Source organism: Epargyreus clarus, unplaced genomic scaffold (assembly GCF_041222505.1).
Source record: "Epargyreus clarus isolate Ecla_fem2 unplaced genomic scaffold, WU_Ecla_fem_2.2 ptg000032l, whole genome shotgun sequence".
Lineage (NCBI taxonomy): Eukaryota > Metazoa > Arthropoda > Insecta > Lepidoptera > Hesperiidae > Epargyreus > Epargyreus clarus.
In genome coordinates, this window is record NW_027332237.1 from 9,823,109 (window position 1) to 9,848,236 (window position 25,128).

Sequence of the window (25,128 nt, forward strand, 5' to 3'; positions counted from 1 at the left end):
TTATCCTTCTGTCCGTCTGTCACAGATCATGAAATGTAATGAGACATTACAGAGTATGTGTAATGGTGGTTATAAATTCTGAAAATAAAAAAAAAAAATAAATGAGGATCGCAATTAAAAGCAACAGGTATTTTTGGCGTCAGTTTATATTTTCAGATAAAAAATACTAAGACCAAAAAATATATGAAAGTTCGGTGGGGAACGTCCGTATGCGAAATCATACCTTTCTTTTGACTTTGACACAAATCAGTCATACTTAAAAAGTCGGTCGGAGCTTGCATAATATTTCTCAAAAATGACAGAAAATCGATTATATTACTCTCTTTCAAAAGTTAAACTTTATTGCCTCCGGCGAAGCTTGCGGAGTCTCCAAGGATTTCCTGTTCTTTATGACGTTTTTTTAAACTTCGCCGGGACGTAATTTTTCTAAAAGATTAATGTGTCAAAGTTAAATTGAAACGGAAAACTTATTCAATAGCTTTTATTTGATTTCTATGTTGTTTGGGACATTTTTTGAATAAAATTAAAATGTTGGACTGTAACCCTTTTTATGACGATTCGTGGTGGAGCGGTTCTGCATTGTAGAAGATTCTTACTTCAATCCCCGGCTAGAGAGATTTACACAGAATTCATAATTAAAATGTGCCAGATTCCAACCAGTAACTCATAGTGGAAATAAGAACAAAAAGCAACAAATGTGTTTTTTATCAAAAAGTTCCTTGTAAGATATGCTTTCAATTAAAAAAAAAAAACATTCAAATTGGGTCAGTAGTTTTTGAAAAAATCGCAGACATACAAACGAACATACATACAGGTAAAACATAGCGGTTAAATACAGAACCCCCTTTTCTAAATTCTGTTAAAAACTCTATTTCTTTCACCCAAATGACTTACTAACTTATCCATTTGGCTTACAACTGCAACACATCCTCGTTAATTAAATAGACCATACATATTTTTGATCGCGTTGACTCTAATTATTTCAGGAACTTTATGGCAATAATATTTTTTTGGCATTATGGCAAGAAATAATAATAAACTAGCTACAGTAGCATCTAATACCCAACTTTTGCGACAAAGTTTTTTCTGCAAAGCACCTATTATATTTAACAAACTACCAAAGTCAATACGTACCATTGTTAATGTAGTAAATTTTAAAAAACAACTCCATGATTATTTATTAGGAAAATGCTATTATACAATAAATGAATATTTTTCGGATATATAAAAAAACTCTATTTTGACCATAACTGATGACATATTGCACTAATAATAATATCTAAATGAAATGTATGTAATTTTTATCTTTGACATTGATTAAATTTTGTATCATATCATATCATAATTCAATTTTTGGAATTTAAATTAAATTTATGAACATAATTTTTATCATTCACGCTGTAATATTTTTATTTTTTTTGTATTTCTTATAATTATTATATGCCCGCTTGCGGCGGGAATGTAGAGGAATATCATTTTATGCTTATCCCAAGGAATATCTAGCTTACCTACATTCCATAATAAACGAATTTGATTTGATTTGATTTGATTTGATGATTTATATTAAATATTGAAGAAACAAGCAAGCATGTAGTTCACTTAACGCTGAGTGGCTTCTGCCTCCAATGGACATCTGCAATCAACCCCAGATAAGATGAGAGTATATGTGTTCGGCTACAGATGCGAATACTAAGTTTTAACGCCTCTGAATACTAAGTTTTAACGCCTCCGAATACTAAATTTTAACGCCTCGGATATATATGTCAGTCTTACCACACCTTTCAAATACAGCACTGAACAATTGTCATTACGTCATTAGGCAGAAAAAGGTGTGACGGTGGTGGCTCCAGTGTCGAGCAACAAAGGGTTTTAACACCTTCAATTCAATTTGCAAAGCACCTAAAGCAGTCTCGTTAATTAAATGGCTCTTCCATTAATATTTATGTTCGTGTTGACTCTAATTATATGAGCAAACAATTTACCTTCTCTGTTACATGGCACTCCATTAATCAACTAGCCTTTCTCTGTTTTTGGATGTGTTGTTTCATTTATTCATTTATTTAAGAATTTATGAATATAATTAATTACTTAAGTCATTTACTAATTTCTCTTTTAATCTTTGAAACAATTAATTATGTGTGTATTTTTATGGTTAGTCAAATTGATTAATTGTTTTATTATTTCATTCTTTTGTTATTCTGTGCATTCGTGCGTTTAATCATTCTTTCATTATTTTCTAGAATCTTTTGTTATGCAAATTGTTTTTTATCTACAATATTAGGATTTTCATGCTGATTGACTAGGGAATCTTAATGCAGTGGTTTCCCCTTGCCTTCTGCATCAGGCATTTTTCAGGTTATTTACTCCTCTAGGCTGCTGTAGCCTCTTCTTACTGATTGCTCGATTAGGTGAGTAGTTATACCGCTACTTACACAAAAAAATGTTTTCTTCCAAACGTAACATATAACAATAAGTGGAATGGTGGAAGAACCATTTATGGTTCTACTCCGGAGGCACCGCCGCCACACCTATATTTGCCTGATAACAGCAGTGTTCAGCTCTGCTGTATTCCGGTTTGAAAGTATGTCTCTCTTACCACACCCTTCAAATACAGCAGCACTGAACAATTAGATGAACATTAGGTAGAACCCTTTGTGGTTCAATCAGGCGGCACCAGCGCCACACCTACTTCTGACTTATAACAACAGCAGTGTTAAACGATTCTGTGTTCTGTTTTGAAGGGTGTGGTAAGGGAGATATACCTATCCGAGGCGCTCCAACTATGCCCTCAGGGGTTGCAATGCGTTTGTAGGCGACTTCAAGTAGAGCTTTAATCTCATCTGGGGTTGACTACAGATGTCCATGGACGGCAGTAGCCACTTAACATCAGGCGGACTATCTGCTTGTTGCTACATCTCTTTTTAATTTCATTACGAATTAGAATTTCAATTATTTAATTTCAATTATATAATATAACACTATAATTAATTTCAAGTATCAACCAAAAAATGAACACTAAATTGTATTAATGGTGGTTTACCAATCAAATCAGAATAAATCAAACATTATCGAAATTAAACGATACTAACCGATATTGGTTAGATAATTATTATCGATATTATATTAATAACAATACAAATTTCATTTGCAAATTGTCTGATAAATTTAATCTATTGTTTGTACAAAAACGGCGTTGTATTAATTAATGTTACTCGTGACTTTGCTTGTGTATTTTAATTAGAAAACGTCTATTATAATCCGATATGTTTTAAAAATTGAAATTTACAACAGTTATTCAAGTTTATAATTTTTTTTCCGATTTTCCAGGGAAACCCGAGATTTTTTTCAATGTCCACGAAATTGGACCCTCTGTGAAACAATGGTATTTGAATCATATCAATCGGTATCGCGAAATAATCGCTGGATATACATAAAAAATACGACGAATAATTAACCTCTTTCATCTGTCAAGTCGGTAAAAAGGGCTTATACGGTTACTTTTATCTACAAAGTTTGCCATTTTGAAAGCCAGAATAGCCTGAGCGATTGCAATCAAAAGTTTTCAGTGATGGAATATCGTAAATGTGTATAGTGTATATATTTATATACCCTTATCAAATTTTAGTAAGTAAGTTTTTATAAAAATGACTATTTTTTATTTTTGTTTACGTATTTCCCATAGATTTCTTTCAGTTCTGAAACAGTCCGCTAGGGGCGCTGATTGGAAATGTATGGACAAATATGTAAACAAATACAAAAACAGTCGTTTTTGTAAAAACGTAAAAACTAATATTAATGGTAATGTCGAATGCGAACCGACGTCGAATATTTCAAACCGTATATGATTTCCACGAGGCTTAACCAGAGTTAGCCAATGGCAACAACGGGATCGAACGGCTTAATGCGTTCTCCGAAGCGCAGATGCGCATAATTAACCACAAGCGGTTACCCATCCAATTACCGTCGTTGCTTTGTAGATCAGAAACGATCTAAATTCTGTGTCCTGGTTTGAAGGGTGTGGTAAATAATAATAATAAACGCTTTCTACACTCACAGCCCCACACTAGGATTCTCTGTGTCGTGGGTGCCATGGACACACACAGAGACAAATACACAAACACCCAGACTCAGAAATAGAAATCTAAATTGATCATTTAAATATCGGTCTGGCCGGGGTTCGAACCCGGGACCCTTTGCGCGTCAGACCAGTATGGTGACTACTCCGCCACGAGGGTCGTCAAATACCCTTACCCGCGTGTAAGGGGAGGGGCGGTAAAACTTTTCCAGGGCGTTCCAGCTTAGTCCTCAGGTGTAGCGGTGCATCTGTCCTCAGGTAGAAATACAATTTTTGCTGGGATTAAATTCAGATGTCCATGGGTGGAAATAGCCACACACCATTAGGTGGACTGCATGCTCGTCTGCTACTCTTATATTATGGATTTTTTTTATCGATATTTAACATCTGTTAATCGCCATGCTTAGTTTTCTACTTGTGTTGCTTACATACAATTTGATTAAGTAAAGTGATGATAGTACAAAAGTTTCAATAGGAAATTCCATTAGCAATATTGTTGGAATGCGATTAAATTGTAATATCTTAATGGTGTTATGTTTAGTTGTATCAGACGGGAACAATACTAACTCGTTGTTTAATAATAACTGTCAAGTGTACATTAATTGGTAGAGTGGTATAGTCTAGGAGCCGACTGCGTAGTGTTTATGTCCATATGTGTGTGTATATTTCATGCTTTAGCGTGCCGTACAGCTAAAAAGGCTTAAGGAATTATATAAAACGAGCTCTTGCCCGCGGCTTCGCTCGCGTTACGAAAATATTTTCATCCCCTATTTTATCCCCTTGGGGTTAGAATTGATCAAAATCCTTGCTTAACGGATGCCTACGTCATAACATCTACTTGCATGCCAAATTTCAGCCCGATCCGTCCAGTGGTTTGGGCTGTGCGTTGATAGATCACTATGTCACTCAGTCACCTTTGAGTTATATATATTTAGATAGATGAGATGAGATCTCGTTGAATTCGTCTGAACTGTGCGAGTGACATAAGCTATGTTAAAAATAAATTATTTAATTAAATTTTACCGAATTAAAAAAAAATATTTTCGCGATCAGCTTCATTTAAAACAAAGTCAACAAGTATTTATTCAAAATTATTTTGACAGTAAGCAGTAAAACTGTTTCTTTAAATAGAAAACAGACGGATATAAGTATCATGCAGTCAATTCTCGTACTATTATGTCAAGACAATATGGAGTTTACACACTTGTCAAATGAATTCAGTTGAATGTAAGGGAAATATTTATACAGCCCTCTGTGGTTCGACTCCGGCGGCACCATTATTTTTTTATATAATATGGGTGTAGCAGAAGAGCATGAAGTCCATCTGATGGTAAGCGGCCACCGCCGTCCATGGACATCTTTATTCAACACCAGATAGGATTAGATATTCCTGCCCGAGGTTGGCAGCAGATGCGCCGCTACACCCGAGGATTAAGCTGGAACGCCTCGGAAAAGTATGTCTCCCTTACCACAACCTTCAAACTAGAACACACCAGCGTTTAACACTACTGTTATGAGGCAAAAATAGGAGTAGCGGTGGTGCCGCAGGAGTCGAACCACAAAGGGTTCTACCACCTTCCTCGTACAGGTCCCAGAAGAAAGTTCATTTCTTCTGAGTACTGTATCCTGGCACATCTATTTCGTGAAAAAATGTTGGATCATAGCAATCGAAATCATACCAATATTATTATATTATTATAGCATTGGCCTTCATTGAACAGAGATTACCCGATTACTGGGAAATGATCCCATCACGCCTGTCCCCCGGGCATCAAGTTCGTTTGTCCTAACTCGGTAAAAATGTAATCTAGGGTCACTATACTATGCTATCTTCCTTTTCTGAAGATTGATAGCAAACGAGTATGCAGTCCAACTTATGGTACTTGGTCACTGCCGTTCATGGATATTAACCAACTGCATATAGAGCAGGGTTCCGCTCAAATATCTATCAAATATAAAATAATTGTAGGTGGTAGACCCCTTTGTGGTTCGACTTCGGCGGCACCACCGCCACACCTATTTCTACCTAATAATAGCAGTAATAGGCACTGCTGTGTTCCGTCTTAAAGGGTGTGTTAAGGGAGACATATTTTTCCGAGGCGTTCCAGCTTAGTCCTTAGGGGTAGCGGTGCATCTGTGGCCGACCTCAGGTAGGAATATCTAATCCTATGTGGGGTTGATTACAGTTGTCCATGGGAGGCAGTAGTCACTTACCATCAGCTGGACTGCGTGCTCGTCTGCTACTCCTATATTATAAAAAAAAAATCTTTTGGTACGATAAATTGTTTGTGAGAGGTTACGAAGTGTTCTACACTCCCAATCGTTAGGATTATATGTCGCAAAAACATGAAAAACGATGATTTTTAAGATGTCTTTCCGGGGATCGAAGCTGGATCCCTGTATACATAGACCACATAATTCTGTACCACGAACATAAGTAAATAGACTCAAAACAGAAATCACATTCATCATTTTGTGTGGTAATCGAACCTGGGACTTATTTCCGAGAACGCTCAGATGTCAACGTCAGCATAATTCATCGTTACGGGAATCTCTGGGAAAAATCCCATTTCACACTCCACAAGCTAATGTAAACGACATATTAGACACTACATACATTTATCATAGTCTAGGAGATCGAACAAAAACGAGGACGTGCTCAGATTACTATGGATATTGTACTGGATTAACTGGAATATGATTGTTAGGGTGTCCTTACATCTGTTCGTATCGATTCTCAACGTATCCGTGATAGAGTCTATACTTCTATCAGAACTTGTATATGAAATAGTTTATACAAGTCTATGATAGCCATTAACACATATCAGAGCTGCATGCTTATTTGTTACTTCAGACACATATATTAAACGTATATCACGTCTTCGATTCTCATAACCTCACTCAATGATTGTATGTCGTGGACACACAACGAAACACCCAATAATACCCAGACCCAGAATACAAATCTTAATACATCATTCAGCCTGGGATTTGAACCCTGCACCCTCCACCACGCACCATTATCACTTACAACACGATCACATGGCAACGACACTAGAATAAACCGCGTAATTATTTTTTGGAAAAATCCCATTTCACACTCCACAAGATAATGTAAACGACATATTACACTACAGGTCATACATTTATCATAGTCTAGTAGATCGAACAAAAACGAGGACGTGCTCAGATTAATATGGATATTGTACTGGATTAACTGGAATCTGATTGTTAGGGTGTCCTTACATCTGTTCGTATCGATTTTTAATACATCTGGGATTGATTTTTGATAGAAATTCTATATACAGTTGATTATAAATGTCTATGATAATCATCACTAAATGTTAGATTACATGATTAATTGCTATATTTGATGCATACTTTTTTAAGCAATTATGATGTTTTCTATTTTCGTGACCTCTTACAAGGATACATACAAAACGTAACACCCAGACCGAGAAAAATCTAAATTTAAATTTACGGTCGGGAATCGAACCTTTGACCCTGTATTACCCACCCTGTATGACCCACAATATGATTCTGTATCGTAGACACACAAAAAGACGAGTATAAATACTAAGATTATAAATCTAAACGCATTATTCTATTCTATCTAACGCTTTTCTTCAAAGTCCATAGGCGACGGTAATTGCTCTTCATCGGATAGCTGATCTGCCTCATCGTTAAATCTACACTAATTTTATAAAGAGGAAAATTCTTTCACCATTCGAAAGCTACATTATCTACGAGTAACATAGGCTCTATTTTATATGAAATATGTTTGATAAATTGATTTTGATGCGCTACAAAGTTTAACGGCTCAGTTATTACACATATAAAAATAATACTCGGAATCTATAAAATTACGTCGTTCAAATGTAAAGACTCCCATATTGAAATTAAACGAGATATAGTTTGAAACACGGGATTATATGTGAATCGGCTTTGTAGTTGAAAATGGTGACGCAAAACAAACGGTTTTAATATTATCTGACAGCTCAATAAAGCATTTCACAGTGAAATTCAGATATTTATCAAATTATTCAGTTTTAACCGTGTTGGAAATATTTTCTTTATAGTCAATTCCAAACAAACCAAATGGAATTCTGGATTGATTAACAATATTACACCAGCGATTTTTTTGTGTATTTTGAATTATTTTTTTTTGATGATGGAAAGGAAATTTTTAAAAGGTATCATAGTATCTTACGAGACAAAAGCTTATGTGGGATTTTTTATTGGAATTATAGTTGAAGTCGATCATAGATGCGTTGCTACTGACACTAATAACAATAGTGTTAAGTGCTGCTATTTCGGTTCGAAGAGGGTGGTGAGGTGATATACCTGAGGCCATCTAACGTAGTTCCCAAGGGTAATAAGCTTTTTATCTGGATTTCATTACAGATTTAAAGGTGGTAGAACCTTTTGTGATTCGACTCGGGCGGCACCACCGCCACACCTATTTCTACCTAATAACACCAGTGTTAGGCGCTGCTGTGTTCCGGTTTGAAGGGTGTGGTACGGGAGACAGACTTTTCCCAGGCGTTCCAGCTTAATCCTCAGGGTAGTGGCGCATCTGTGGCCGACCTCAGGTGGGAATATCTAATCCTATCTGGGGTTAATTACAAATGTCCATGGGCGGCAGTAGCCACTTACCATCAGGTGGACTGCATGCTAGTCTGCTGCTCCTATATTATAAAAAAAAGATTGATTACGGCCCATGGGTTGCAGTAGTCACCATCAAATGGACATACTCATTTTCTTCTCATAAAATATAAAAAACTTTATGCCAAAGGCACAACTTATCTTGAACTACCATATATATTATCTTAATTCCAACATGATTGCAAACCAAAAAACTAAACGTAACGCGATCCGAGATAGGGAACATAAAGAGGGAAACTTTTGAATTTATTGGTGGGTATTTGGAACTTTTCGGCTATCTGATTGACCCAGTAAGCATCTTATGGCCGGGCTCCGATTGGGGTTTTGTTTGGGGATACTTCATCATATTTTATTTTCATACGAGAATCTGTATGTGATGTTTTATATTGAAGTAGTGAGCATGCTGTCTACTTATTGGTAAGGGTACTGCCGATCATGAACATTACCAATCAATCCTATTTAAGATTAAAATCCTACATTAGGTCGAACATGATGCGCCGGTATCTCCGAGGATTATGTTGGATTGCCTCCAATAAGTTTATGATGACCACCCATACCCATGATGTGATAAGTGAGATAAACTTCCTTCAAACCAGATCATAGCAGCACTTAAAACTGCTGTTTTTAGGCAGAAATAGATGTGGCGGTGGTACATTCGAAGTCGGAGCATAAAGGGTTCCAACACCTTAAAGTTACTTTTTTCTTTTTTTTTTATAATATAGGAGTGGCTGACGAGCATGCAGTCCACCATGGACATCTGTAATCAACCCCAGATAGGATTAGATATTCCTATGTGAGGTCGGCCACAAATGCGCCGCTACTCCTGAGGACTAAGCTGGAACACCTCGGAAAAGTATGTCTCCCTTACCACACCTTCCAAACCAGAGCACAGCAGCGCTTAATACTGTTATAAGGCAGAAATTAATGTGGCGATGGTGTCGCCGGAGTTGAACCTTCAAAACCTTACATTTGTAGATAAATTGCTATGTACTCGTTCACACTAACGCTTCAATATTATTCCATACTGTGATGTTATGAAATGCACAAAACACCGTTAAATTATTCAGAACTATTGACTAATATGCTAAGCCGTGGATAAACAATTTGACTATAATGTAGGTTTACTATCAAAAACAATTTCCACTGAAATATAGGACAATACCAAATCTGATCAATCGGATTAGTCCATGAATATTGTTTAGTAATGTTTAGCAGTTTAACGGTGATAATCCAATATTAGTTAGGTGCTATTGTCACTGCAAATAATAATGTTAATGTTAATTATAATTAACGATGACTTTTTAGGGTTCCGTGCCCAAGGGTAAAAACTGAACCCTATAACTAAGCCGCCGTTGTCTGGCCATCTGTCTGTCTGTCACAGGACTTACTTTTAAACCGTAATAGATAGACACTTGATTTTTTTACAGAGTATGTTTAAAGATAGTAATTAGAGAAAGATAGTAAATAGAATGAGAAATATAATAATTGGCCAAGTACGAGGCGAACTCGCACATGGAGGCTCCCATACCACCAAGTGTGGTATAAAATAATGGATCGCTTAACTTTTTTTTTTTTTACTATCTTTCTGTGTGGTATGATATGGTAAGAGACATAGACTTTTCCGAGGTATTCCAATTTTGTTCTCAAGGGTAGCGGCTCATATGTAGCCAAACTCAGGTAGGAATTGGATCGTATCGGGAGTTGATTATCGATGCCCATGGGCGGCAGTAGCCACATACCATCAGGTGGATTGCATGCCTTTCTACGACTTCTTCTACGACTCCTATACTATACTATACTATACTATACTATACTATACTATACTATACTATACTATACTATACTATACTATACTATACTATACTATAATAAGTAAAGAAAAGTAGTAGTTAAGTATTAAAAATCTAAATAGAATCTTTTGAACCAATTGTTGTTGTTGTAGAATAGACTTATAGCATGAAGTTGGTGCTAGATTTAAAAACCTTTTAAATTTAAATTTAAATAAAATATACTCATTACATCCGGGAATATTTAATAAAACGTCAAGTGGAGATAATTAAAGTAATCTTGACCGGAAGATTATTAGCATCATCTGGGTCTGTGACTTTACTTGTCACACGTAAAGAGATAAACAGTAAGCGATGACGGAATTTTATGGTTTTTCCACCTTTTCGCCACTTCGCTACCTTGGGGTAACACAAGAGTTTGTAGAAGGATGGAAATGTTTCTTTCCTCAATTTCATTTGGTTCGGTTAGTACAAATATAATAAAAGTCCGTCCGCAACACGTTCTACCCGCATGACATCCCAACTGAGAGTGAGAGAGAACTGACAACAAACTAGATTTCGCCAGATTCGCCCAACTACCGCACGCCCCAACAATACTCGTGCTTTAGTTTACCATATACATAGTGTACTGTACTTGAATAGTCCGCGCCAAACTGATAGTCCGCTCTGAAGTTGTTGCGAGCAGGTGTATTTATACAATTTGCTATGGCGACGCGATTCATTTCTATATTCAGAGCGGACTAGCAGTTTTACGCGGACTATACCTATATTTATACACTACAGGTATTAATGGTGGTAATACTGGCGAGTGGTCGTGTCGCGCGAGACTGTCGAGACCGTCGATCGCTAGGAACGAATAGAGGCACAGAGGCACAGAACAGAGGAACAGTTGGCGTCGGTCGTCGACGAGGGGCTGCGAAGTTCGGCAGTCGTCGCTTCACACTGGTGGCTGTAGCGACGTTGGCAAACGTATGCAATGTCAGCTGTCGCTTTGGTATTAATCAATATTTTATCGCTCCTCGCCGTTACTGCAACATGTTTGGTCCGGATCTGCGGATTTGCGAGAAGATCCCGGATTTGCTCGGATCTCAGCGAATTTCTTTTTGAATTTAATCGACTGTGAAATGAAATGAATTCTCTGTAGCTCAACGGTGTAATATGATGAGCCTCATGCTTAATTGAAATAGTTAGATGTAACTTTAGTTACATTTTTATGAAACAAAACGAGGAAACAAGGTCACAACTGTTACAGTCAAACCACACTGATTCGTATATAGACCACAATATTGGTAATTGCTCTGTATTAACATCGAGCTTTTGCCTGCGGCTTCGCTCGCGTTACGAAGTAATATTTTCATCCCCTATTTTATCCCCTTGGGGGTAGAATTGATCAAAATCCTTTCTTAGCGAATGCCTACGTCATAACATTTACCTGCATGCCAAATTTCAGCCCGATCCGTCCAGTGGTTTGGGCTGTGCGTTGATAGATCACTATGTCAGTCAGTCACCTTTGAGTTATATATATTTAGATATCTAGTATTAACACTTTTGTATACTTTTCCATATTTACATTTTTGGAATATTCAGTCTTCCTTTGAATTTTTATTTGATTTTTCCAATGTATTTTGTAATGAAGATCATTATGGTAGAATATAATGTATTTTTGGAATTTCTTCTGAGCTTCTTTATAACCTAGTGGTTAAGAAACTTCACCTCTTCATCGATGGGTCCGAGGTTCAAATCCCAAGCAATCAAGTCTGGTGAACGGTGAAGGAAAACATTGCGAGGAAACCTGCACAACTGAGACATCTAAAAATAATGTTTTGAAACACATGTGTTGTGTATCAATTCGCGCTTGACCAGCGCGATGGACTATGACCTAATTCTCACTCTGACTGGAGACCCGTGCCCAGCAGTGGGATAGTAATGGGTTGTTGATGATAATGAACGCCTTTTTCTTATTTTTTGTTTTCGAGGGGGAAACCTTGAAAAGGTACCCGACGACGTGGGGGCGATGCCGGGTTATGTGGGATTTTTACCGCACTAAAACCCCCCCGGTGGTCGTCCTCAACGCTTGTTGGTGAACTCCGAGATCTCCGAGGGAGCACTTTTGGTTCCTCCCACACCATCTGGTGTTTACGACGGTATACGACCACATATCGTCGTCGCCACCGTCGTTCTTCCCGGGGTTGCTTGGTGGACGGTTCGACCCCCCAGTCTTGCCGCCCGCAACCACGCAAGCCCCCTTTTAGTCGCCGCTGACGACAGGCAGGGGATACCGTAGCCCTATTCTAGTCCTGCCTGATGCAATTAACTATCGTTTGATGCAATATATTCATCGTCAACCCATTATTGTCCCACTGCTGGGCACGGGTCTCCTCTCATAATGAGAAGGATTAGGCCATAGTCCACCACGCTGGCCAAGTGCGTATTGGAAGATTTCACATACCTTTGAGATTTTTTTAATATAAGTCTCTCAGGTATGCAGGTTTCCTCACGATGTATTCCTTCACCGTTTAGCAAGTGATAATACGCACATAACTTTGAAAAATCAGAGGTGCCTGCCTGGGATTTGAACCTCGGACCCCTCGATCGAGAGGCCGAGTTTCTTAACCACTAGGCTATCACTGCCTTGCTGCGTTTGCTATTACTATGCCATAAATATAAATAGATAACTTTTTAACACAGATAAACCCAACGCGTGTCAAATATAACTAGTTAGAACAATTTTCATTATCCTCAAACGTACAAGAACGTATCGTGTTGCGTTTCACATTTACCGCATTACAGAGTTAGGGTAATAACAGACTCACGACTAAAGGTTTTTATGTCATTTTATAATCTATTCTCTTTATAGTAGGGGAGCCCAATATGCTAAATGTGTAGAAATTCGAGCGTGATTGGGACCAATACGATTGTGTAGATTAGACATTAGAATGAAGAAAAGGTTATATACCTAATATTTTTCGATACAGCGGGGGGTTTTCTTATTAGTAGTAGAATAATGTATTTTCCTATAAATGAGCATTTACCTTTATTTTGTGATGTATACTTACTTCCCAGGGAATCATGCTATTAGCAGTGACACTATCAGATATTTTTAAGTAGTTATTAGGTTAATGTCATCATTATAACTGTTAAAACTTAGTTTCCGCCCCCGTACACTACAATCTGAGACTATTAATTATCTTTAAAATCTTATAAAAGTAACATTTTAAACTATTTATAATAATTATGTTTGTTGCTATATTTTTAAGTTTCTTGTAAATTGTATTAAAGATATTTTTATATACGCACTATTTTCGCATAATCGCACGTGTGTGTTCAGCCTAAGCACATGAGATACATCGGCCAACAATTACCACATGATAAGGAGAGGGTGCTCACGTTATTAATGGGGGTGTTTCGTGAAAATGGCCGCCTAATGAAGACTTAACTCTCGTGTCAAATGTATGTCCTTTAGGGATAAATAAATAAGATGAAATAAATGGTAACCTTAATGGAATCTTTACGTGTGAAGGTAAAACCTTTAATAGTTCATTTTTTATATGTATCATGAACCGTATGATAATTGATATATTAATACTGATATATTCCCCATTAAAACGAACCCATACATATATTTATATATATATAAGATCACACACCCGATCCCAGATCACAGATCCGAATATATATGTATGTATATATATATATATATGTATGTATATATATGGGTTCGTAGTAAGGGTTAGGAATACAAATAAGCAAGTTTAACAATAATAATTAAACATCACTTATTATATATCTTCCTAACGATAAGATTATTATAAATTAATTATCGTAATTCATCCCGAATAAAATATGAGGCCTATCTAAGGGCTTGCCGCCAGATGCTTTGCCGCCCTTAAGAACCAAGCTGGAACGCCTCAATTAGTATGTCTCCCTTACCGCAACCCTTACCTCAAACCACAATAAAGCAGCGTTGAACACTACTATAATAGGACATAAACAGGTCAAGTATAGGTGCCTTCAGAGTCAAACCAGAAATGGTTCCATCTTTATACCTTCATCCATAGTTCAATCCAAAGCTTCGAACATTTCCTACTTCCGTTTAAGACGAGATTGACAAATAATAACAATTTGACAGCTAAACCCTCCTCATCCGAAAAATTGGACTTGACAGTTGTTTCATCGCATCCTAATGACGGTGAATAACTGAGAACTTGTGGACAGATCCGAAATTCTTTGACGGATTATGGAATAAACTCGCTGAAACGAAGTAAAAAAAAACCCTGGGATAAGTAGTACTTATTTTTCACCTGATGGTAAAAATCCAAAAATGCAGATTATATATTTTTATTATATAGGAGTAACAGACGATCGTGCAGTCCCCCTGGTATGTGGCTACTGCCGCCCATGGACACCGGAAATCACACGAAGATAGGATTAAATATTCCTACCTGAAGTCGGTTACAGATACGCCGCTATCCCTGAGGATTAAGATGGAACACTTCGGATAAATATGTCTCCCTTACCACGCATACTTTTCACCCGATCAGCCCAAATATGCAGATCATCGAGGTGTTTAAAGACATAATATAAATAATCGTATAAAACGCTCAAATTTTTCTCGTTGAGCGTTTTATACGCGCGTTTCAAACGCCTAGTGTGGAATTTACCTAACAACAAGACCAAAACAACAATATATCAAGCATCTCGTACCAATGGCTGAAGTTGTGCAATAAAATGCCACGCAAAGTTTAACAATTAGAGAAAAAGGGTAGGTGTATTCTACCCTATTATCTTAAGGGATGCTTTATATCTGGAACGCTTTAAGTTTGTTATTTTGAAGATACGTCGGAACGCTTCGTAATGTTATCCCTTTTATATAACACAGGCGTGGAAATTTGCCTTAAGGTAGATATAGGTACTGGTTATAGCCACCAAACCAAACCGCCCAACAACAGTGATAGCCTAGTGGTTAAGAAACTCGGCCTCTCGATCGAGGGGTCCGAGGGTCAAATCTCAGGCCTCTGATTTAAAAAAAATATATGTAGGTAATAGAAATTAATTATCCCTTGCTTAACCGGTAAAGGAAAACATTGTGAGGAAACCTGCATACCTGAGTTTAAAAAAAAAGAAAAATCTCAAAGGTATGTGAAGTCTACCAATACGCACTCGGCCAGCGCGGTGGATACCCATATAGGATTAGGTTCCTATCTGTGGTAGGCCACAGATGCGCCGCTACCCCTGAGGACTACGCTGGAATGTCTCAGAAAAGTATGTTTCTCTTACCACACCCTTCAAACCAGAATACAGCAGCGCTTACCACTATTTATTAGGCAGAAATAGGTGTGGTAATCGTGCCCCCGGAGTCGAACCACAGAGTGTTCTACCATCTTAGAATCGTTCTATGTCTTGACACATGACAGAAAATGAGAGTTCGACTTGCACTTGCCCAATTATGACAGAACTCCCGGGTAGTGTCAGCTTATTGTTAGTATTAATTTCTAACACTCACATAAATTGATTTTTTTTTATTTATAATATAGGAGTAGCAGACCAGCATGCAGTCCACCTAAGTAAGTGGCTACTGCCGCCCATGGAAATCAATAATTAACCGCAGATTAGATATTCCTACCTGAGGTCGCCCACAGATGCGCCGCTACCCCTGAGGACTAAGCTGGAACTCCTCGGAAAAGTCTGTCTCCCTTACCACACCCTTCAAACCGGAACACAGCAGCGCCTAATGCTGCTGTTATTAGGTAGAAATAGGTGTGGCGGTGGGCCGCCGGAATCGAACCACAAAGGGTTCTACCACCTTCAATATGTAATGTATTCGAACCAAAACCTCTAATCTAGGAGTTCGAAATCCATACTAGTCTATTTGCCATAAATATTTTAGTTCGTGCAAATCATTAGAGAAAGTAAGCATGAAACTCAAAAATAACTATGTCTAAAGCATATTTGACTTTCAAAATTTTGACTAATTGGGAACATTTCAATAAAAGTGGTAAAGTGCACTTCTGGAACTTAAGTAACGAATCATATTTGTGACCTAATTGGACATTTAGCGCAGCGCGACGTCTAATGACTCCAGCAAACTAATTCTAACTAAATTGTGGCTTCAACAGATTTGAGGCAGAAAGTTCTAATGAGTCCATATTTGTCGAGACTGCCGTTTAGATACTTCTGGAAGTTATATAGAAGGCAAGGAATGTATGGATATTGATCATTTTTTCTTACAGAAGCCTTTTAAAATTGAAATGTTGAAGAACTCTTTGAAGATTTACTCTGTCATACCTTTGGTTTTTGAAAATGATACAAACCTTTGCACTTCGACTCCCGCAGCATCACCGCCACATCTATTTCTGCCTAATAACATCAGTGTTAAGCGCTGCTGGCGCTGGTTTGAAGGGTATGTATAGTAAGTAATTTATAGTAAGGGAGACGTATTTTCGAGGTATTCCAGCTTAGTCGTCAGGGGTAGCGCGCATCTGTGACCGACTGTAAAGGGAATCTAATCTTATCTGAGGTTGATTACAGATGTCTATGGGTGGCAATAGCCACATACCATCAGGTATAATGCACGCTCTTAATACTGTTGTTATTAGGCGAAGGTTGTCGGTGGTATTTCCGGAGTCGAACCACAGAAGGTTCTACCTTCAAAACAAGTTATACACAAGCTGCGGGATTACGCTACGCCTGATTACTTATTTCTGATTATGTCATAAAATATTTTGACGAGAATCTTCACAATACAAGTAAAATCAGTGTAAACAACACGTTTATCCATATTCGAGGCGACAGGCGCATAACAAGCGGATCTGCCTCTTATGTCATTATCCTTTTAAAGCTTTAAATCTCGTTAAACATCCGTCATTCTCCAGGCGCGGTAAATGTGTACACTTGTGTGGAAAAGTGCTTTGGAAATTAGTGTGAAAAAATGTTTAAAATTAACAACTTTTTATCCGACTGCACAGGTTAACGTTTTTAGTGCATATGTATGAATGTCTCATTCTTTGGAATACCCTACAGTGTAAACTGCTTAAAGGATTTTATATAAATAAGGTGTCGTTAGATTTGTCTAAATTATGGAAGTGACTATGGGTTATATTTTGTAAGAAGTTTGGTTTTTGTTAGGTTATCGAAGAAACCTTTATGGTTTGCCTGCGGAGATAACATCATCATATTTATTTGTACTTTATGACAAATATTAAGCAGTGACGTAGTGTGTTTAGAAGGTTGTGATAGATCAGACATACGAAGACACAAAGTATTCCAGCTTAATTTTATGAGGTAGCAATGGATTTATAACGGAATGTAAATATGAACACATAGTGAGTAATAATGTACAGATCTAACATGAAAGAGTAGAGACTACTTTGTTCCGAATCAATATAAAATGATATATTAAATAAGTTTTGTATCAAATTAAAAAGCACTTTTCGTCACAACAGTACCTGCCTTGTACACAACAACGCGTGAAAATGACAAGGCATTTTGCACCATCATAAAATATAACTTCAGAGGCGTATGACGAAGCAGAGCTTAATTGAAGGTACATCCAATCTTCCACAATAACAGGAATAATCCAGGGATTCATAAATTTAGAGCGATTATGAAAAGATGGGAGAACTTTATAAGCTTAAATGCATCTACACACTTAGTCGACAACACACTGTACCCTGCTGGGCACTGGTCTCCTCTCAGACCCATAGTCTATCGCGCTGACCAAGTGCGAATTATTAGACTTCCCATGCATTTGAAAACATTTATTTGGAACTTTCTGGTTTCGTCGCGTCCTTTCCTTCATTCTTCAGAAGTGTCCACATTTTGCCTACACGTGGTCGTTATTTGAGAACTGTTCTTCTCCAATTAACAGTCCTAACAATTTATCATTGGCAGACTTCATTTACGTACCTTTGAGAACTTTATTTAAAGAAGTCTTAGGTATTCAGGTTTTCTCACGATGTTTCCTTTACCGTTTAAGCAAGTGGTAATTAATTACTCATATACACATAACTTTGAAAAATTAGAGGTGCGTGCCTCGATCGAAAGGTCGAATTTCAACCACTAGACTACCATTCACAGACTTCTAAGGTCTGTGCTATCATTGCTATGTGATCCTGTATTCCTTAGTAATGTATTAGAAAAGAAGAACTCAAAAATTTCGATCGAAGAGAAACTTCATCGGACTTCGACAGAGGTTTCCTGGTTCGATGTACACCTATACTTATTTCCATCAATTTGCAAGGGTAATCCGAAACCCCAGGAAAACATGGACGAATAATCTGCAGTATTGGAATATAAAAACATAATGCCAATATTGTTTAACGCACCAACGGCCATTTAATTTGAATCAGATTAGATAACGCATCAATGGGCATAATAAATGTAATATTAGGCCTCTCGATATTAAATTTGGGTTTGCAAAATCATATTGAGAGATTTGGTTTGAATTCACATTTTTTGGAAATTCTGAACAAATGATTGAAGAAAGTGCGGAGCCCGACTAAAGTAATATAACTAGAGATTAATGTTATAAAAAACAGAAAACCTGACGTACCTAAAAAAAACTTCGTACCTGAAATCAGTCCCAGTTGCGGATAAGTATGTCTTCCTTACCAAACCTTTCAAACCAGAACACACACGCTTAACATTGCTGTTACAAAGCAAAAATTGGTTTGGTCGTGATGCTTGGGTCGAACCACAAAACGGTAGAACCTTTAAGCATTTACAAATTTAACTAAAAACCCCAAACCCGTTATATAAATCAAAATCAAGAATTCCATTAAAATATTCAGTTTGAAACGCAGAACATTAGAGACCAAAAATCTATATGTCAACCGATGCTTACCCGAATCCCGTGAATAACACAGGCTTTTTCATTCCGAGGGAATTTTGCGCAAAACGTCGCTGTACTTAACGAAATTGCCAAATTTACATACGAATGTACTAAAAACCTTTATAAGGGTGCGAAGTGATACAAAACAAAATCGTAATTTTCGCTGTCGACGTTACTACGCCCAGCGATGGTTGCGACATTGATGGATTTGAGAATATTTATATTGTCTGCATTATTTAAGTGTAACTCTTCATTTGGAAGCACCACTGCTATATTTATATTTCTGACTTAGATCACTCTCATTTGAAGAACGTAGCATAATTCTGATTGGAACATATATTTTGTTCGTATGTTTAAAGTTGAATGACTTGAAGGTGGAAGATCCCTCGTAGTTAGACTCCGGAGACGGACTTACAACAGTAGTGTTAAATGTTACGGTGTGCAGGTGAAGTTTGATTTTTTCATTTAATATACAAGTAGTAAGTGAGTGATAGTTAGTGGCTGTAGCTGCCTATGCACATCGGTCATCCTTAGGTAAGATTAGACTCCTACGAGTCGATCTGTATTATTACCTCAGGGGATTAAGACCTGTAAAGTATACCTCCCTTATTACACCCTTCAAAGCAGAACAAAGCAGCAGTTAAAACTGCTGTTATTAGACGGAAAGTGTGGCTATTGTGTCTTCGAAGTCGAACTACCAAGTGTTCTACCTTCAAAGTTTTCTAAGAAAGAAACGCAAGTATAACCGATCTTCGATAAGACTTCAAGTTTTATTTGGAGTCGATTACAACTGCCTATGATCGTCATTGACAACATACCAGCAGGTAAAGTGCAGAACAAACTGCACCCTCTCTTACCACTGACATAAATAAAACATTGAAACAAACTTTCGTACAGAGAACTCACAGAAGAAAAGCGGTTGTTCTTAATGATAAAGAGTAAGGAGTCAACAAAAGAATCAAAACTACGTTCCGAGGAAAGCGGGGTATTGTAGTAGATTTCTTTACATTAACAAATGATACCTGGCCACAAGTATCATTCAAAAAGAATACGATTCACGCGATCATAATGAGATGTATCATTAGTGAACATTCCAAAAATATGTCAAGGGTTGTACCTACGTGTGAGGTGAGAACCTGAAATACTTCGTTAAGCAAATAGAAGTATCTTGACGATATATTAAATTTTTTCACGTAAGGGTTTTTAGTTTTTGGTCGTAAATTTTAGGGTAAGACTGGATTATGTAACGCTGTTTTTTGAGAGAATTTTCACCGAAATAGGTTAAACCCTTTTCAAGATTAGTGCTTACATATTTATTTATTTTTATTATTATTTACAGATACATAGAGATTAATTTGCGGGTATCTAGAAGTATCACAATAACAAAAATCTGACTGCTTATGTGTTTGTTCGTTTCTTTGTTTGCTTCTTTGCTGCACTTTCACGTCTGACATATATAACCGAATTTTGCACTAAATGTGTAAATCAGGAAATCAGAAAAGTATATAAGGTACCATTTATCCCAAAGAAGTACCGTTTCTGGAGGAAACATAAACATCTGATCGTGAGTGAAGCCGCGGGTAAACCACTGTCATATGATAAGATACCTCGAGTTTGTTTGTCACAAATTGTTTTCAGTGAACTATGACACAAAACCTTGAAATGCGAGAGATAATCCACAAACCTTGTTTACATAAGGCTTTCTAATTAAGTCCCCAGGGGTAATAATGGATCTTTGATCTGTCAGTAGAAGTTCTATCTTATTTAGCATAGATATTATTATATACAATAGTTTACAATTTTATTGTCCATGTATCTCTCATCAACAAAATTCTTTGCGGAGCTGTCTGACATACCCATGAGCGTGACCGTTTACCATAAGAAAGTTATTTTTGAATATAGCAATAGTAAACGATCAGGCAGAACATGATTTCTAAGGGTCTTCTGCCAACCACCTCTGTAATCAACACCAGTCTGCCTGAGGTCAGCCACAAATGTGTTGCTGCCCCTAAGGATTTAAGTAGAACGCCTCGGATAACTATGTCTCCCATACCACACCCTTCAAAGCAGAACACAGCAGCACTTGACAATGCTGTTATTAGGCTAATATGTGTGAAAGTAGGATGTATCAGGTGTCTAACTAGGAAACTTTTACCGCTTTCAATACATTACAATTGCTTTTCTCTCGACAAAAAACTCTATATTTAGATAGCCACCCACTCTTAAAAGCCTACTAAACTTTACCCTTATATTTGTAGTAAATAACTTTATAATTTGAAACTGAACATGACATTTTTATATTATCTATCCAATTATTTATCCACCCACGCCTAAAAGCCTAGTGAACTTTGGCATATTTAAGTTACTACATATATATCTGCTAGATTTCAGATGCCTTCTTCCAGAAGAGACTGGTATTCCAGTCGACAGAATTTCCATCTAATACCAAACGTACGACACATCGCGGATCTAAATACGAAATTTATATTCCTTTCAGTACGCATGCGTACTATCTTCTGTTGGTGGGGGTTAGAGCGCGCCCGAGTCAGCTACGGAGAGGCTGCGTCCGCCCGCCCCACGCGAGTGCAGTGAAGTGTCGTAATGAAGTAAATGTTTCAAGGACAAGTGAAGTGTTTATTCGAAAGTGTGAAGTGAAATGCAGTGCGCAAAGTGACGGGGTAAGTGTTTGAAATTTAACGGTTTTAACGTGTACAATTTGATTTTTGGTGGTTTTTGGGTTGATTTAGCGGTTTCGTAATTGTATTTTTTATACGAAGGTCATAGTTATAAGGATTATTTATTCTCTTTAGGTTCTAGTATAAATATGACAATTTTTTTCGTCCTTGCAATTTTTAAAATGTAAACGTATTGAAATTTTTTTCTTAAGAAAACACGGCTTTGAAGAACCGGTAACATTTTCTAGTTCTAAAAAGTACATGCTTAGGTATACTTAATGTTAGGATTATAAACTAGCACTGTTAAGTATGTCCAATTAAATATGTTATTTAGTAAAATATCAATTATTATAATGATATGTTATAATGACACTAAAAAATATAATTACTTATTTAAATTATTATTGAATATGATTATTTATAATTTTCATATTTGATTAATGGATAGTAATATAATATGAATATTATTAATATTTTTGTTTATAACTATGTTTAAAAATACATATATTAATAATTTCAAATTTATATTTCTTGCTTATACAATTATATAAGTTATTCGTTTAATGAGGAGTTTTAAAGTGCTATGAATAGTTTAAGGCTTATTGAGATAGAAACGGTTTCCTGTACTGTTATTTTTTTATGAAATGACGCAAGTGCTTACTTCATGATTAGACATTGAATTTGATTTTGAATTTCTAACTTGTAAAAATAAAACTTAACTGTGATAGTCTATTTTAGTCCAGTAAATCTGAGGTCCAATGATCGAGTCCAACAAATTTTTTGAAGTAATGTGCATATTATAAATTATCTAGCTGTCCCGGCAAACGTTGTGTTGCCATATAAAAAAAATGTTAAGGGTGAAAAACCCTTATCACTTAGGGGTATGAAAAAAAAGGTAGTAGCCGATTCTCAGACCTACTGAATATGCATATAAAATTTGGTGAAAATCGGTATAGTCGTTTCGGAGGAGTACGGTAACTAACATTGTGACACGATAATTTTATATATAAGTTAAATACCACTTGTTTAACAATAAAGCGAGGATATTTGCATTTCCATAAGGTTGTTATAAAAAATCTGAAAGGTGTCATATCTATCATTTAAACTAACCTTTAGTAGACTATCCTAAGCACTGAGACCGTTGCCCAGCAGTGGGACAGAAATGTACCAACGACGGATACTAGAAAATTATAATTTTTGACATCAAACAATTTTTGTTTGAATTTATGTCCTAGTTTGAAGGGTATGTTTAAGCAAATATATTGCCGTGTGTGGAGTTTTGACGTGCCCACAGGGGCAGCAACACATTTATGATTGACATCACTGCTGACCTATTTGGTATTGGGAACAAACGAACGTTTATGAGTCTGTGACCTATGGTGACTTATATTACTATTCATTTACATTATCATAGTCTACTTGTCCAGTGCGGTGGATGGCCTAATCCTTCTCATTCTGAGAGGAGACCTAGCAGTGGGACAGTAATGGGTTGATGATGATGACATTATCATATCATTATAGCATCAAAACAGTGATAGCATAGTTGGAGCTCTGCCTCCCAAACGAAGGTCTAAAGTTCAAATTCCGTTCGTACCTCTTTTCAAAACTATATGCTTATTAGAAATAAGAAACTTATAATATCAATGTTTATTAGCTATATTCCACTTTTAAGGGTATGTTTTTTTAATATGTCCCTTACCAAATCCTTCAAACAACACAGCAGCGTTTAACAATGCTATTAATATTCAAATATAGGTATTACGTTGATGCCGCCGGAGTCGCACCACTGAGATTTTTTTTTATTTATTTATTTATTGTAACACTAACAGAAAGGGCAAACATAATGCCTGATGGATCATGTAAAATGGAATACAGAACCAAGAGAATTCTAGAGATGTGCCTTTGACGAATAGTTAGCCATTTAAGCTGACGTCTATAATTGGAGATATGGTCATATTTGCGTAAGTTGAAAATAAATCTGATACAATTATTAAGAAGGCGCTCTAGCTTATCAAGAAGTTTCTCAGTTAGATCTGGATAACACACGTCCGCATAATCAATGATGGTGTTCAATATTCAAATTTGTGTTCTATATTCAAATAATTTGTATGTGATAGTTCCGTAATATTCAACTAGATGGCGCTGCTAAAATAGCCGTTGAATCACGCTGTTGAGAACCTTTCGTAGATACTATAAGAGGCCGCTTGTAAATTTAATAAAATATATTCAGTGGAACATACAAGTGTGTTTTTATTACAAGTGTGGTTAGTAACAACCCCTCAACCCCCTCACCTCTCTCCGAGTTCGAACATGGTCCTTCGAGCCGGATCCATCTTATTCTATAAGATTGGACTGGAGGGTTTTTTGTGAAGCAACGGACTTGCGGGCAGCGGATTGTTGTCGCAAACGCAAGTCAGACGACCAAGTGTGGATGGTTGTCAATTCGGACGGTCTCCTGAGGAGGTGACTGTCAGGCGGAGCCAGCGGTGAGGTGCAGCAGGGAGCGTTGCTGTCGGAGCACTGCAACGACCACGGGCAGCGGAGCCCGAGGCAGTTCAACCTTCGACGGGCAGCGGAGCCCGAGGAAATTGAACTTCGGCGGGCAGTAGAGCCCGAGGCTACACTACGGGCAGCGGAGCCCGAGGCTACACAACGGGCAGCGGAGCCCGAGGCTACACTACGGGCAGCGGAGCCCGAGGCTACACTACGGGCAGCGGAGCCCGAGGCTACACTACGGGCAGCGGAGCCCGAGGCTACACTACGGGCAGCGGAGCCCGAGGCTACACAACGGGCAGCGGAGCCCGAGGTCGTGTGAATCAAATCACATGAGGTTAAGTAAAACCGAAGAAAATAGTGAGTAATTTACATTACAAAAAAATCTTTGGTGATATTAAAAAACTTTTTGAATTAATATTAGAACATAGAACATTACAAATTTAATATAAATTATATAAATCTATGCCCGATTTCTGAGCAATATAAATACGTCAAACACTTGTAAAATTTGAACATTCTGAATTTGCAATTTTGTCTGAAAGTAGTTTTTATTGACTTATGCTTATTACTTATTAATTATTATTAAGTTTAATACTTATT

The 25,128-nt window shown here is 37.1% G+C and overlaps 1 protein-coding gene across 1 annotated transcript in view; it reads left to right on the forward strand.

Annotated features, from left to right (window-relative positions):
* Positions 1-21,901: 21,901 nt before the first annotated feature.
* The window catches only part of LOC140755162 (contactin-4), a 189,116-nt gene continuing 185,889 nt past the window's right edge, over positions 21,902-25,128 (forward strand). Inside the window, exon 1 of the mRNA XM_073090372.1 lies at positions 21,902-22,035. The gene's annotated coding sequence lies outside the window, so the exon portion shown is untranslated. The remainder of the gene's footprint in view (positions 22,036-25,128) is intronic.